The sequence below is a fragment of the Equus quagga genome, chromosome 2 (assembly GCF_021613505.1).
Source record: "Equus quagga isolate Etosha38 chromosome 2, UCLA_HA_Equagga_1.0, whole genome shotgun sequence".
NCBI classification, from domain to species: Eukaryota; Metazoa; Chordata; class Mammalia; order Perissodactyla; family Equidae; genus Equus; species Equus quagga.
In genome coordinates, this window is record NC_060268.1 from 119503018 (window position 1) to 119519941 (window position 16924).

At 45.9% G+C, this 16924-nt stretch overlaps 1 long non-coding RNA gene across 1 annotated transcript; it reads right to left on the reverse strand.

Annotated features, from left to right (window-relative positions):
- Positions 1-925: 925 nt before the first annotated feature.
- Positions 926-7339, reverse strand: LOC124234865 (uncharacterized). Its single transcript, XR_006887429.1, has 3 exons — positions 7205-7339; positions 1599-1812; positions 926-1242 (listed from the first exon to the last, which is right to left on the reverse strand). It is a non-coding gene; the product is annotated as an uncharacterized LOC124234865 (long non-coding RNA).
- Between the last annotated feature and the right edge of the window lie 9585 nt (positions 7340-16924).

Here is a 16924-nt window from a genome sequence, read left to right on the forward strand (position 1 = left end):
CCCATCCTCTTCTGTAGCAGTGATGGATGTCCATGGGACCAAACTCTGGCTAAGGAGCTGAAAGTCTCTGGGACAGCTTTTGCTTTCATGATAAAAATTGAGAGAAGAGGCAGGTTATACTGATTCTCTTTTTCCAGCCTGGACTGCAGATATGATGCCTGGAGTTGCAGCAGCCATCCTGTGATCAGGGGCAACAAGTGTTAGGGATCAACAAAAAGACTCCCAGAGATGTTAGCCTTGGTGTTGTTGAAGCACTGAAACACCAGCACTCATTTTTCTCCAGATGTCATATGAGAAAAGAAAAATCTTTTCTGTTGAAGTGACTACAAGTTAGACTTTCCATTACTTGGAGCCTGAAGTATTCTGAACTAATCCATACCCAGAGAATCCAAGTGAATTGGGAGGGAGATGAACGAGCTCAGGACCTTCTGCAGGGACAGGAGACCTGGGCCTCCATCCTGGCATCACCCCTTAAGCAGCTACATGGCCTACACAAGGGACTGCATGGCCGCATGAGAGTGCCTGTGTGGACCCTTTGCCTGTGATATCCTGCTCTGACTTCTCCCTGAGCATTCTCCTCCTTCTCCCTCAAAGCCACCTTAGATATCCTCTCTTCTCTCTGGGTTTCCCTGACCACCCCCAACTCTCTATGCTAGGGTATCATGTGGCCTGGATATTGCTCTAGTACTTTATGTATACCTTGTTTATAGCACTTTTGGGATTTGAGGATGCTAATTAATCATTTACATCTTTACTCCAAGTTTTTTTTTTTTTTTAAAGATTTTATTTTATTTTTTTTTCCTTTTTCTCCCCAAAGCCCCCCAGTACATAGTTGTATATTCTTCCTTGTGGGTCCTTCTAGTTGTGGCATGTGGGACGCTGCCTCAGCGTGGTTTGATGAGCAGTGCCATGTCCGCACCCAGGATTCGAACCAACGAAACACTGGGCCTCCTGCAGCGGAGCGTGCAAACTGAACAACTCGGCCTCGGGGCCAGCCCCTTTACTCCAAGTTTTGACCAGTTGAGAAGTAGACACTGTAGCTCGATGGAAACCACACCCCAACCTTAACACTGGCAGAGTCAGAGAATCTGAGTGGCACATGGGGGCCTGATGCCCTTGGTGTGCTCATCGCTACCTCATTCATTGACTCAGCGTGGGCTTGTTAAGGGTCCACTACATGGCAGACAGTGCTAGCCCCTGCAAATAGACAGGACAGTTCTTGTCCCTGGTGAAATTGGAATCCTGCAGAAAAAATAGTTTAAACAGATAATCGTAAATAAGCTTTAAGGATAAAAACACATCAAAAGACAGCTTCCTAGTACTCTAAGAATACATAATAGGGACTAGCTAGCCAAAGGAATTCATTAATTTTTTTCATGTGTGTGTTTATTGAGGGCCAATGACATACAAACTCTGTTCTAGCCCTAAGATTACAGCAGGGAACAGGTCCCTATCTTCTGGTGGGGTAGAAAGCTAATAAATAATTACTTATACTGTTTGGCCAGGTATCGAACATAAGGCAGGATTCAGGGACTGAGGATGAAGGGAGGGCTTCTTTAGACAGGGGAGGGGTAGACACCTCCCAGAAGGAGACATACCTGAGGCATGGCTTCACTGAGGAAGTGACTTTAAGCTGAGATCCGGAGGATGCACAGAGACCAGCGAAGTGAAGAGGTAGGGAAGGTACTCACGGCAGAAGGCAAGTCGAGGGGCTTCAGTTGGCTTGTTCACTCACTAGAGCACAGATGAGAGGAGGGAGAGTCTCTTGTCAAGGCTGGAGTCGAGGCATGACCAGTCCATGGACGCAGGACACTGTAGGAAGTGTGGAGTATTTGGGGTGGCATATGAAAAGCACTGTGTGTCAGAGAAACATTCTAAATAGGGGTAGTGTGCTGTGATTTGTACTTTAAACAGTGATCCTGTGGTCATGAATTCCCATGGAAACTGAAATAATTCAGGGTGCTGGCATGGCTTGGATCAGAGAAAGACCAGACGCCTGGGGTCAAGGTCTTGAGATCTCATCACAGCTTGTCACTGCCCATCTGCCTTGCCCACCAGACTGTGCTATCAGCTTAGATGAGCAGTGACCAGGCCTCGTTCACCTTTGTGTTCCCAGGCGTGTGACTCACCACCAGGATCAAGGATAAGATAATCACTCTCAGAACTTCTGTTTCTTCTTTACATTCATTTATTTATTCATTCATGCATTCAGTATCAATTGATTGCTTCCTTAGTGCCTAGTATATATATGAGATACAGCTGTGAACCAAAGGGACAAACATTCTTGACCTCATGGAGTTTCAGTTCTAGTTGGGGGTGGGGGAGAGAAGGAAAAAGTATATAAGAAAAATAAATGTTAGTTAGATGGTGGTAATGTGGGGGAAAGTGAAGCAGGAGAGGAAGCAGCGAGCTCGCTGGTGAGAGCAGGGGGAGCTGCAGTCTCAAATAGGCTGGCCTGGGGCTCCCAGGAATGAGGCAAGGAGCAAGCCACCGGGCTGGCTCCAGGAAGGGCAGTGGAGGTGGAGGGAAAAGAGGCACTTAGGTGACAATGTCACTCAGAAGAACTGCACTAAAGGGTGTGCTCAACAATTAAATGGAGACTGGGTTCGTAAAGGTGTGACACATAGCAGGTGTATGGCAACTGTCATATTCCCTTCCACTTTTCTCAATTTTTTTAGCAAAATGAAGCTTTATTTTATTTAAAGCCTTTTTTTGAAAAATACAAGCTGTTTTCCAAGGCAGTTAAAGAAATGTAATCAATTGCATGGTGTCAAGTGACAGATGGAAAAGGAAACCAAGACCCAACATAGATTAGACAGGCTGATGGGAAAATGTCACCGCTGGGAGGAAGCTAAACAATCATCTTCTCAGAGCTTCTTGTCATCACAAAGGCACCTGTTGTCCAGGGCAGGGAAGGGACTTGACCAAGGTCAGCCCGAGAATAAGCATTACAGTACACTCTCCCTTGTGGAGACATGAGAGTTGTCCTTATAGCAAAGAGCATGCAGATCCCGATGCCAAAATGCAGGAAGAGCACCCACAGACATATTCTGGAGTGGTACAGATCTGGGCTTGAATCCTGGGAAGAGGAAATGTTTGAGGTGGAGCAACTGGGACTATCATGCACGCCTGGTGGGAGTATAAAATGGTACAACTAGCTTTTCTCGGCAGTTTCTCATAAAACTAAACATACACCTATCTGATAACCCAGCATTTCCACTCTTAGGCATTTACCTAAGAAAAATAAATACATGTCTACACAAATTCTAGTACAAATTTCTAGTTCAAAGAAACTTTATTCATAATAGCCCTAAACTGGAAAGCCCAAGTGTCCATCAACCTCAAAAAAAAAAAAGAAAGAAAGAAACAATTGTGGTACATTCATACAGTGGGATAATACTCAGCATAAAAAGGGACAGTCCATGGACACATACAAAATACGGATGAATAAAAAAAGTAATTGGAGCAAAAGAAACCACAAGAGATGAAAGCAGCAAAACTGGGGCATTAAAGGTGATCCAAGAACTCTGATAGCTACTTCTCCTGTTTTCTAACTGCCTAGAGCCTTGTGAACACCCTTGTTGTGTTTCATAAGTGTATTGCTTTATGAGTTCTGTCTTCCCGAAAAAGAGGTCAGAACACTTACTTACCCAGCCTCCTTTGCAGCTAGCACAAGCATGTGACCCCACTAGTCAGATGTACCTGCTGGAGAGTTGGATTTAGGGTGAGGAACTGGAGGAAAAAACTCAGCAGAGTCTGTGTTTGGTGGTGCAGGTGAAAGCTAAGAGGCCTTAACAGGTCCTCAGAGCAGCAGTGATTCCACAGCTGCATTTAGGTATGGAAGTGGCGTAGTGCTGATAGCAATTATGATCATGGTGAATCTGAAATCCTGTTTTACCTAGCATGCAATGATGACGGGGCATCGGCAGCATGGCGGGTCCCTCATCAAACAATTTCTGGAGCAAAGTTCCAGGCAGTGTTTATGGGAGCTTAACCTGCAGACAGATCCTCTAAGCTTTGCAGTGTGTTCCTTAGCTCTCCAGTATGATTACCGTGGCCCAAAGTAAACTCCTCATTTCAGTAACCACCCGTCACCTTTTTATCCCACAATCTGCTACACTTGCAGCATTCTTCATCATGTTCAGTGGCGACTCCGTTCTTCAACTGGCTCAAGTTAAAAACCTGACTTGTTTTTTCTCTTATATGCAACATTCAATCTAGTAGAACACCCTGCTGGCCTGACCTTCAAAACAGAGCAGCATCCAGCCTCCCCATCCTTCTGAGTGTTGCCACCATGCTCCAAACCATGATTTTGTATCTGGATTTGAACAAATAATAGGCTAATTAACTTTTCTCCCTGCTTCCATCCATGTGTGCTATCCTCTAGTTTCAAAACTGCAGCCAGAATGATCCTCTCCAAAAATGTTAATCAGATCTTGTCATTCCTCCACTGGAAAGCCTTTGGTCCATTTCACACAGAGTGAACACTAAAATCTGCACAATGGTCCACATGGATGCAAAACTCCTAAACATATGATTAGACAACTGAATATAATGGTATATTTTTCAAAATGCATCATGGTTAAGTAGGATTTATCCCAGAATTGCAAGGATTACCTATTCACGTGATTCAGCCTATTAGTGATAAAAAGGGGGAAAACCATCAACATGGTCAGTGCTGAATTATGAAGTTCAATACTAACTTATATTTTTTAAAAAGTACTTTACAAAAGTGAATAGATGAGAACATCCTTAATTTGACAAAGGCTATATAGCAAACATGTAGACAAAACATCATACTTAGGAGAAATTCCCTTTCAGATCAGGAATATAACAAGCAGAGCAGCTGTCAATACTGTGCCACAGGATTCTAGACGTTCTCCTTAACACAGAAAGAAAAGAAAAACAGTGGTAAACAGAGGGAAAAGGAAGACACCTCTTCTCCATCATTTATAGATGATATGATAATTTGTATAGAAAACCCCAATCTGCAAACTCTGAGAACTAAAAGGAAAAATCAACAACTTTACTATGTACAAGATCAGTACATGAAAAGTAATAATGTTCTTCTACTTCCATTAAAAACAAGAAAATGTAATTTTAAAAAGATATAATTTACAATAGCAATGAGAACTACAAAGTAGTAATTAACCTACTAAACAATGTAGAAAACATTTATGGAGAAGATTTAAACTTGAGAAAATGAAATATAGTCCATGTTCATGAATGAGGCAACTTAACATTTATAAAGATGTCAGTTCTCCCCCAAATTAATCTGCACAATTCAAAATAATTCCAATCAAAACCCCAACAAGATTTTACAGACAACTTAAACTGATTGCAAAAATTATATAAGAGAATGAATCTTAACAAATAATTAAGTCAATATTGACAGAGACCAAAGTTGGGAGTTTGGCTTACCAGACATCAAGGCTTATTACAAAGTCATGGTAGTTAAAATAGGTGGTACTGGTGTAAAAGAAAAAAAAAAGACAAATGTGATAATAAAAAAGTATACAGATCCCAAGTACAGATGAGAACTTGGTATTGTCAAGGACTGTTCAGAGTCTAAGATTTTATGCTACCTGCAAGCTAACAAGTTAGCTGGCCACAATTTCATAGTTGTTGGCAAACCACATGAGCTCTCTGGATCAGAGACAAAGGGCACTTTACTGCTCACACCAATAGTAGTAGCCAGAGTATCAGCATTTCTGTTGGTTCCCAGAGTCCCAATTCCTATAGACCAACAGGAAGGGGTCTAGGAGATGCCTGCACACACGGTGGGTTAAGTAACAAGAGAGGAACTCCTAGCTTAAGAAACCCAAATCTTCATAAGGATCAATAAGCCTTCTTGTCCTTTGCCCCAGAGGGAGATGGTCTCTTTGTTATACTGGGCAGTAAACAAATCTGCTCTTTGCTCTGCATGGAGACATTGTCTCTATTTCTAAGGTTGTTTGCTATATAAACATCCTCAAAAAATTAATTGAAAACAAAATCTATCACAGCCTCTGATCACAAGATGTGCAGAAATGCAAGAGCCACATGAAGGATTGTCTCCCAACAGGTACGTGGCAGACTCAGCTTCACATCGTGAGGAGACAGGATGAATTATGTAGTAAGTTATGTTAGCAATAGTAACATCCTGTGCAGAGAAAAATAAAGGTGAATCCTTATCTCATTCTCTCTACAAAAAATAAATTACAATGGTTTAAAGACCCAGGTATGAAAATTAAGACCAAGAACTAATATAAAAAAACGTAATTTTTTTTAACTTTGGAGTCATGAATTATTTCTTAATTAAGACCCCTAAAGCACAAACCATAAGGGAAAAAACAAATGGATTTATATCAGAATTGTGCTCATTAAAGTGCACCATTAAAAACCTTAACAGATGCATGACAATTTGGGAGAAGACCTTGGGAAAGTCTAAAACTAGCAAATGAGTAGTTAGTAGATTGTCCAAGTAATTTCTGCAAATCAGCAAGAAAAAGAAAAACAAACAGAAAAATGATCAAAGGATATGAACAGACAATTCAAAGGAGAACCCCAAATGCTAATAATTTTCTGAAGAGGTGGTCAAACTGTCAAGAAAGCACTGAAATGCACTTTAGGTGAGGTACCACTTTGTACCCTACCTGACTGGCAAACAGTAGAAAGTTAGAAAACATCAGCTCTTGGTGAGAAGGTGGGGAGATACACCCCGTCGTGTGCAGCTATAGGAATTATGTTGTGGTTGTTTGGGAGAGTCATACAGACACATTTAGTGAAATTAAGGTATTTGTACCCTATTGCCCTGCAATTCTGCTCCCAGGCATATATCTCAGAGAAAGCCTCGTACATGCCCACAAAGAAACATCTTCTTTGACTTTGCATGCCCACCTCTCTCTTACCCTCACTCATCCTACAAGATGCAGCTCACGCTTGATCCTCCAAAAGCCTTCTCCATTTCTGAGATTAATTCTGTGTCCTCCCTCCATGCTTCCATCCCACTCTTGGCTGCATTCTGTCTACACACTTATCACATTGTATATTTGCCGTTGCTTTAGGTGCCATCTGCATCTTCCATTAGGCTGGGAGTTCTCTTACAGCACTGACTCTTTTATTCATCCTGTGTCTACAGCACTAGCACTATTCCTGGCACAAAGCAAACATTCAGCTACATGGAATGAGTATATTTGTTAAAAGTAGAGCCTAGATCTGGTACCTGGTATTTGTAAGATGGAACTTCTTCCTGGTGCTCAGATTGCCCCTCAGTGCAGTTCTCTCCCGGTCTGACAAGGGCAGGGAGGGCTGCTTCAGTCTGGGGATTCCCGCGCATCAGCAGGAATTTCATGCATCCACTCCTGGTATATCCTTTCGGGGTGAGCCTGCTAATGGCCTGTGTGTTTTGAAGGAGAAGATGTCTGCCAGGCCCCGATGTGATACGCACTCAGCACAGCTGGTGTTTGTCAGCCACAGGCCTCTCCGTCTCACTAAGCTTCCAAACCTCCTATTTCCCCTTGTGTTCAAGAATGTGAGGCCTGGCTCCCTCTGGGCTCCAAAAATGTCTCAGGCTGGGTCCTGTGAAATCCTAACCTTTCCTCTTGCCTCTATTCCCTTGGCATCACCACCTTCATCATAAAATACTTTATGCAAGTGGAAAGAAAAAGAAATCCATTGCAGAAATACCATATGTAGAGCAACATCACAAAATCTCCTCAATGTCCTGAATGCTGTGCTTTGGCCATTTGGAAGACACATTAGCTAGATAAGTATTAACAGAAGGGCCTACCACAGAAACCTTACCAAACCATCACCTTTTATTAAGCCCCCAGGAGAACTTAAAGCCAGTCCATTACTCTGATGTCTGGGAAAGGCCTGGTTTGTTTGCTTTTTCCCCAGCTAAGACAAGCTTAAGTATCCTAGAAAAGGGATATGGATTAGCTGTAGGGACAACTGAGGGCCATCACCTTCACGTAGGGTGAAGGGAAGCTTGATTGCGGCTGATGGTCAAAGTCGGGCCAAGTATCACTCACCCTGGAACTTCTAGAGAGCGGAAAGGGAGAGGGGACAGTCTAATACTACTTTATGGATTTGTTGCCTACCTTTTTAGTCTTCCTTCAGAAACCAGGACACCCAGGAGACACTAACACTTGAATTTTACCCCTACTTCTAACTTGCTGTGTGACCTCAGACAGTTACTTAAGCTCTCTGGGTCTCAGACTTTCATCCACAAAAAGGGAAGCATGCCTGAGTTGCTAATGATCTCTCAGCAGGGGTAGTCCAGGTCCCGGAGAGAGGGCTCTGGAGGAGGCAGACTGCCAACCCCACAGCTCTTTTGGCTTCCTAGTTGGGTGGTTTGCAGCTAATTGCATAACCTCTTGAAGTCTCAGTTTCTTCATCTATAAAATGAGGTTCACAGAACCAACCTCCTGGGTTGTATGAGGACCAAATAAGACTTTATACGGAAAGTACTGAAAACAGTTCCCAGAGCACAGGAAGCGCTCAATCAATGTTAGCAGTTACTATTGTCATCACTTAGGTTCTGGGGTAGGTAGCCTCTAAAATGGTCCCTAGTGATCCCTTCTCATGGTATTCATGCCCTTGTGTGATGCCTTCCCCTGGAGTGTGGGCAGGGCCCAGAGAATTTGTCTTAATGAATACGATACGGTAGAAGTAAAGGGATGTCCCATCCAAGACTAGTCATAAAAAGACTACGTTTTCCATCTTGGGCATCCTCTCTCGCTCTCTCGCTTGCTCCCTCTGAAGGAAGCCAGCTGCCATGTTGTGGGCCTCCCCATGGTGAGACTCATGCAGCAAGAAACTGAGGCCAGCCGTGAGCCAACAGCCAGTCAGGAACTGAGCTCTCCAGTCCAACAATCCCCAAGCAGACAGACTCTTCCAACGATCACTTGAGTGCGTTTGGAAGAGGAGCCTCCTCGGTCAAGCCTTGAAATGACTGCCCCTTGCCTCACCCTGAGTGCAACCTGCGAGAGGTCCTGAGCCAGAGGAGGCGGCTAAGCCAAGCCTGGATCCTGACCCACGGAAATCGTGAGACAGTACGAGTTTATGGTTTCAAGCCGCTCAAGTTCGGGGTAATGTGTTACACAGCAATGGCTAACGGTGCAGTCTTCTTCTGGCTCCAATACAAGACCTTCTGAGGCAATTCCAAAACCCAGCTTGTTTCTAAGACACCTGGGGACACTCAGTGAGAACTGCATTCTAACCATAAGAAAGCTCCTACCACATGCAAAGCACTGCCAGGTTCTCCAGGTGAGGCATCTAGAAGGCAAGGACATGTCTCCACCCTTGTATCTGTCTGGGAATACGATACTTCTCTATAACACCTGTTGTATCTGGCTGGTAGGAATACTACTTAACTCTGCTTTCACATTGGTAGCTTGAAATTGGCTATGGTAAGAGTATGACGCCATGGAAATCAGCAAATGCTATACAAATCAACGCTTTTGGGGTGTTTTTGAGAGCAGTGTTAAACACCTACCTGTACACTGCTGAAGTTAACCGAAAGGGTCATTATTCAAAGAATTCCAGGGAAACTGAAAAGAAAAGAGATCTTTCCCACTTGAGGAAGAAGAGAGGCATGAGACATGGGCTGCAGGCAATGATGTCTGTCAAAGTCCCTTCTAGCTCCATGTTTCACAGCGCTATAAAAATTTCAGAAGTCAGATGCAATCAAGAACCCTATCTTGGGAATAACATAGATCTGGGTTCAAATTCTGGCTCTGACTTTCCCTAGCTGTTTGCCCTTGGGGATCCTCATCTGCAAAGCAAGGCTGTTACCCACTTCCCAAGGTTGTTAAAGACCAGATGAACGTACACGTACCTAGCACCGTGCCTGGCACACAGTAGGTATTCAACACGCTGAGAAGCTCCTTCCCGTCTCCTCCCACTGCAAGAGAGACTTGGGCTTGGGGTCAGGGAAGGGGAGCGGGTGAAAAGCCTCTGTCTAGTCAATGACTGTCAGTGTCTGCAACCCGCATTGTCCTCTCTAAGCTCAATTCCTCTGTCCTGATGTCTGGAGGCCGTGTGAAAGGAAGCCACAGGAGTGCTTGTTGAGCTGTAAGGCCATTGCACAGGTGAGACATCACCATTCTCGCCTTCATTGTCATTCTCACGATCACAGGTGACAAGGACAAGAGCACCCTCACTTTTGAGCACACCAGACACTCAATCCTTACCAGGTAAAGAGGGCCAGAACCAGGTCTCATGTGCTTAGCTCACTGCTATATCCCAGGGTGCATCCCAATTTCTGAAATGCAGTGGATGCTGGATAAATAGTTTTTGGGTGAATGAAGCTATTGAGGACTGTTCGAGCTGGAGGAGACCTTAGGTAATGTGATGCCTCAACAACTCACGTGTGCCCATCATAGAGATGAGAAAGCTGAGTCTGACTGTCATTCAGCAGGTAGGTCCGTTTAGCTACCAGGCCAAGCCAGTCTCCCCAGAACCACATGTTGCTCCAGTCTCCGAGGGGAAGGCTGCTGGTTCTGGAGATTCTCTTAACCGTCAGGTTCTGGTCAAATTTCAGAACACTTAAGAATAATGAGGCATGTTTCAAACTCAGCAGGAAAAAGAGAACTTTCAGCCTTCTTTTTGAAATTTCTATTTTACTTTTATTTTCTGATGCTGAGGAAGCACCTCGGTGGTTACAGGAATGACTCCTTACAAAAAGGAGTCAGGGACACATGGGGGAGTGGGGTAAGGAGTCTTACAAAGTTGAAAACCTGCTGGCCCTTGTTAAAAAGAAGAGAACAGCATCTCCCCTCCCCCAGGGCTCGGCAGGTTTGACCCTCCTCCTCCAGAACCCCCGGTTTTATTTTATAATCTAACTCGGCTGCAAACTCCCTAGCTATGAGGCTGACTTTTTACAGTCCCGACTGGGGAATGACTTCATCTTGGTGAATTTATGGGTCACAGCAGAGGATGGAGCAGAGGAACTTTAAGGGGGAAATCGCAGCCAATCCCCCCAGCCTGATGACTTTCCCAGCCATGGCCCCACAAAGGGGGGTCTTGCCCTGCTGTGGTATGAGCAGCGGTGCTGGTCCAGAATACTCTGCCACCGCCTTGCATATTCTGTGAAATTTCAGCAAGACAAGTTGCCCGGCAAGTGCTAGGGCAGGCTGAGCCCATCCTAGAGGGGACAAATGTCCTCTGAGGCCCCGTCTGACTCACAGGGACTGGGCCTGGCTGAGGTTAGGGTGACAGTTTTGAAGACGGTATTGCTTTGGACATGACTTGCCGGCACTCGCTGCCCTTAGCCAGAGGCCCTCATCCGGGAAACCCAGCCCCTTGGTTCCAGAGGTACTGACTTTGCTGTCCCCCAAATGCAATACCCATAGCTTGTGCTGGAACATTCCAGGTGCCAAGCTGCCACTCAGTCTTTCGCATAACCACCTTGGTAAAATGGGGCTCCTAGAACAGGCCTGTGCATTCCTGACTATGCCTTTCCATCTGCTATTTCCTCTGCCCGGAGCACCCTCCCTTCTCCTGACCTCCTGAACACGAGGAATGTTCTGCATCTCTTTCCCCTCAACTCTCTCCTCCCCCCTGCCTCCAGTGCCTGGCGCAGAGCTGGTGCTTGGACGGCTCCTTCTCATGAATCAGCAAATCAACAGTCAATCCTAAAATCCAAACGTTTGACAAAACCAAAGCCCTTCCCTCTACATGGCTGATGCGAGTCCTCAGCAGGGGGGGCTAGGGTGTGGCAGGCAAGGTGTCTAGGGCACAAAATTCAAGGAGACCCTCACTCTCAGGGTTTGCAAAGGCAGGACTGGAACCTGAGAACAAGTGCCTTGTTAAATTTTGCACCTCTCTCACCTCACCTAAGTCTCGGCCCTGGTCACTGGAGTGCTGTCTACAACAAAACTTGAACCTTATGCCCCTGAGCTCATGAACTTTGACTCCCTCAGAGGTGGTGTGGGGCTGTGGGAGAGTTTGGCCCCAGGAAGACCAAGCTCAAAACTCTGCCACTTGTTAGCTGTAGGACTGGGGCACACTGCTTCTTCCTTCTGAGCTTCAGTTCTCTCTTCTGTCCAGCAGCATATCAACCCACCTTTTGCTTCTCAGCAAAGGCAAGTGAGTGAACATGCCTGGCACGGGGTCTGGCAGGTGGAGGCAAGTGAGCGAGGAACCTGGAAAGGTTTGAAAGCCAGTTGGAACCCTTGATTCATTCTCATAACTTGCTGTGAGCTGGGCTCTATGGCCAGCACCAGGGGCCCAAAGATTTTGAAGCCAGAGTCTTTGTCCTTGAGGCCTTTGCAGACAAGGTGAGGCAGCCAGGCAGACTGTTACCTCTCACCCAACACGCTGGGGGCTTCAATACTGTGTACAGTCAGAAGAGAGAGAGAGAGTCCTGGAGCCCAGCTGTAGAAGGAGGAACATTGTTGTAAGAGGGTTTGATCAAGGCCATTACCCTGCTGGAGTGACTATGAACCGGTATTGAACTTTAAGGGGAAGGTTTTCAGATGGGCAAGGAGAAAGAGTGTCCCAGGTAGAGAGACCAACATATGCAAAAGAATGGAGACAAGCAAAAATTTTGGTGACTTTGAGGAATAGTGAGTTGGCAGGTTTAGCTAAAAGGTGGAATATTTGAGGGAGAAGGATAAAGATGAGTGTCCAGACAGATGGAGTAGCTGACGAATTAGGTAAAGAATTGTACAACTTCCTTCTTTCAAATTTACCCTCAGGCAGTGTGTGTGTATAAATGTGGGTGTCTGAGGACCTGGTGGGGAGGTGTTTTCGAACAGCGAAGCGAGTCTGTGAAAAATTCAGGGTGGGTGGTGTAATGTGGAAAGAGAGCTGTAGGTTGTCTATGGGAGCCCTGGGGATCTTCAGCCTTGTGTGGGTTGAGTGGAAACTTGGTCAGTGGGACCAGTGAGGCCAAGACTCTCAGGTTCTCTCTCAAGGGGATTAGAGTAAGACTTTCCCCAGGGTCTCTGTCCCTGAGGCCCAGGCCAGCTTGGTGGCAGAGCCCAGGCCTTCCCTTGGCAGTTGGATGGAGCCCCTGGAAACTCAAGTCCGGAGCTCCGTCCCATGCTGCATGCCCATGTCTTTGGGGGCTTGACGAACATCGATGTTTGGGCGCTTGTTATTTTGCCCCCTTCCCCCTCACCCCTCACCTGCTTCCTGACAGCTTGGCACCTCCTCGTTAGCAGCACCCACAGAGAATGTCACCCCACAGGAGTCCCTCTCCCTGTCCTGGACCCTGCTTTCCCATTCGCCTCACTGCCTGTCCCCCGATCCTGCCTCCCGCTCTCAAGCACCCCGCGCGCGGACTCCGCCTTTCTCATCCCTTTGGAAGAATCATTTTAAGAAAACCACGCTGCTCTCTTTCTTCAGCCCCATCGAGATCTGAGCGCCCGCCGCCCCTGGCATATTTGATCAGTCTTCCTTCCTTCTCGCCTACTGTCAGGGAAATTGGAATCAGACTCCAACCTATAACGAGATTAATGTTCTAAAGACAAGTGAGTACCTCAGAGTGGGATTGGGGCTGCTGCTCTTTGATAATCTATTCAACTCATTTGGTTCCATCGTTAACAGTCAGCTGTGTATTCTGTGATGATTACAACATACGTTAATCAAAGACGCGTTATGCTGAGAGTTGGAAATAACACTTCCCCTGCTTCCCCTTTGAAGAAAAAAAGAGAAAAGAAAAACTACTCTCTTCAACAACAAGGAGAAAGGTATTTAGATCTGCGGAAAACAGGCAATGAGCCTCTTTTTGAGAGCTGGTTCTGAAAACAATGAGAAGTTATCGTTAAAATGCCTTGGTGGTCAGACAAGAACAAGGCTGGGGATCAGGGTGACCTGACTTTGGAAGACACTGTCTGTCACTTGCATCAGATTCCCTGAAGAGACTCTGGAACCCCCCAAACTGTTGGAAATTCCTGGATCAGTGGTCCTCAAAGTTCCTCTCAGCATCAACAAGTTCTGATCTTAGATTTAACCAGCACTAGAGGATCCCTAGTCACACAGCAAACCAAGGCCACCTGAACACATTGCCATTTAGTGTGCAAATGAAAAGCCCTGAGAACTGACTCTCTACTCCCCCCACAGGCCTGGGGCTATTCACAGGACAGGCAGACACACGCTGGGAGGGAAGGAGTCAGGAGAGTGGGAAGGTGCCCTTCAGGACTGGGGCTCACAGGGCTTGGTTTGGGTGCCAACTTGGCTTCTAAGGCACAGAATCACTTCACCTTTCTGAGCATCAGCGTCGTCATCTCAGCACTGGGAATAATGGTGTTTATTAACCAAGGACATGGCAGCGAGTAAATCAGCGATGGATGTAAAATACTCTGTTGAATGGAGCATGCCATATAAACATGCAGCATTATTCTGACAAGGTTGCCAGCATCGAGAGGGCAGAAGTGTGGGTACTGGGTCTGAGCACAGCACCTGGAGTCAGGGGGCTGGGCTTTGGTTGACTCTGCCACTTGCTAGCACTATGACCTTGAGCCACTTGTTTAACTTTTTTGGATTTTCTTAGACTGTGACAATAACAGTACCTACTTCTTAAGGTCATTGTGTCATCGGGCCATTGAAGGAGTTAATATACATAAACCAGTAAGATCGTGCCTGGACTTAGCTAGCACTACATAAGTGTTTGTTATCACCACTATTTAAAATCTGCAGTGAAACAAAAAAAGAGTACAAACATAAAAACCTGGAGTCATGAAGTCATTTTGTTACTGCAGGAACCACATCTGCCTTGCTGCATGATGTTAGAGCATAGGTGCCGCATCAAAACAGTTCAATAAATGAACATTTATGCGACTCAGAGCTCCATGGCAGCTGAGGCAAAGAGACAAACATCTTGAGTCACATAATTCTCACCTATTGAGAAAAGGAAAGACACACAACTCATCATTAGAGGATACAAACTCTTTCCTCGTACCAATTGTTTTTTTTTTTTTTAAGATTTTATTTTTTTCCTTTTTCTCCCCAAAGCCCCCCAGTACATAGTTGTGTATTCTTCGTTGTGGGTTCCTCTAGTTGTGGCATGTGGGACGCTGCCTCAGCGTGGTCTGACGAGCAGTGCCATGTCCGCGCCCAGGATTCGAACCGACGAAACACTGGGCCGCCTGCAGCGGAGCGCGCGAACTTAACCACTCGGCCACGGGGCCAGCCCCTCCTCGTACCAATTTTTAAAAAGGGTGTATTTCGTGGATCTTGGGTTGAGGGATGCCAAACACTCTAATGGGTCATGCCTGCAATAACAGTTAACCAGAGGATGCAGAAATGTCCCTCATCTGACCTTGGCTGACAGCTGGACCATAACATTAAAATATATCTTGGAGCAAGACTTAAGTAAATAAGGTCAGGAGAGGGGGCTTCTCTGGCCTTCTTAACATAAAAACCAAATGTAAGCATTCTTAGAGTGGAGCTTCTTAACCTATTTTAGAGTCTGATACCTCTTTAAAGAATCTAATAAAAAGCTAAAGACCCTATCCTCAGCAAAATATACCTGCATTCACATTTTTCGCAGAGTTATGGGGCAGTTCCTGGATCTCCTAAATCCCACGTAGTAATCTATTAACCCTTTGGCATCTGTGAATCGTAAACTCACAACCACTTAGAAGAGCAGTTGGAGAGAGTGCCCTGTAGACCCCACGTGTGAACACAGCCTTTCAACTGTGCAGTGATATAGAAGCGCAGCCACTGTCCTCCATTGTCTCAGCTGGGCTTGGTGCCAGGAGCTGGCTCCAGGCTGAGCTCTTTGGCAAGAGCCTGGAGTGTAGACAGCTTCTATTGTTGATTGAAGAGCAGTCCAAGTAGTTTAGATCTCAATGGGAAAGTAGTTTAGACAACCCCTTCTACCACCTTCTCAGAGAGTCAGGTCACTGGTACAACTACCTGATGTCAGCAACATCCTCAAGAAGCGGTGCTGGGTGGTTCTTGCCAGCTATTGGCAACAGGGCAACACCATTTCCAGAGTACTAGTATTATCGTCACGGGCCTCAGCCATGGAGAGCCATGCCCTGGAGTGAACAGGGCCTTTTCAGCAGCAGTGGCTTCTGTTATCCTCACCAGAGAAGGAGTTGAAGCTGTCCCCAGGTCCCTTGATGGATTTTCCTGGTGAGAGAATTGCTAACTCTCCCTGTGGATGTGGGAACTGCAGCTACCGAAAATGAAGACCAATTTGAATGTGGTACAAATTTCTTGCCACTCTTTCTGACCAAAATGAAATAGTACAAGAATACTGCTTTTGATCTTTTCTGGAACACAGGAGGATATCGGCAACAAGCAAAGAAGTGCCCATATAAAGGCACAGAATAAGTTTCTGGCCTCGACACTGCCCATCTCCCCAGCACATGTACACATCCTCATCCTATGCCTGACTACAAACACCCCCTACACTACCACCTCATGCCTTTGAATGTGATGCAGCTTCCACTTGTGCTGGGTGCCCTTCCCTTTCTCAAATGGATGGCACTTTTCTTTAAGTGCCTCCTTTAAGACCCCTCTCAGATGTGATCTGCTCTGAGAAGGCTGCTGGGGGCATTGCCGCCTGGGAGTCCTGCAGTCCATCCTGCATCTGCTCACCAAGGAGGGTCACGCTGCTGCATTAGAGTTAGCTCCTCGTCTATGACATGGGGACAAATGGCAGCCCCCATGAGGCGTTGTCCTAAGGACTGTATACGCCAACATAGGTAAGGTGCTGAGGAGTAACTCCTCCACAGATGCCGGCAGCAACGCTAATTATAATCACGGTTGTTTAAAATCCTCCAAGCACTTTCACATCCTTTATCTTAGTTAATAGTCATCTCACTTCTTGAGAATGACATTTGTGTGATACTGAAGCTGAGTCTCCTAAAGGGGATTGACTTGTCCAAGGTCACAGGGAGAAGAGGTGGCAGGACCAAAGGTCCCAATCCGCCTGTCTGCAGGGCTCCTCATCTGTCACCCCAGCACCCAGCCCTGGGGG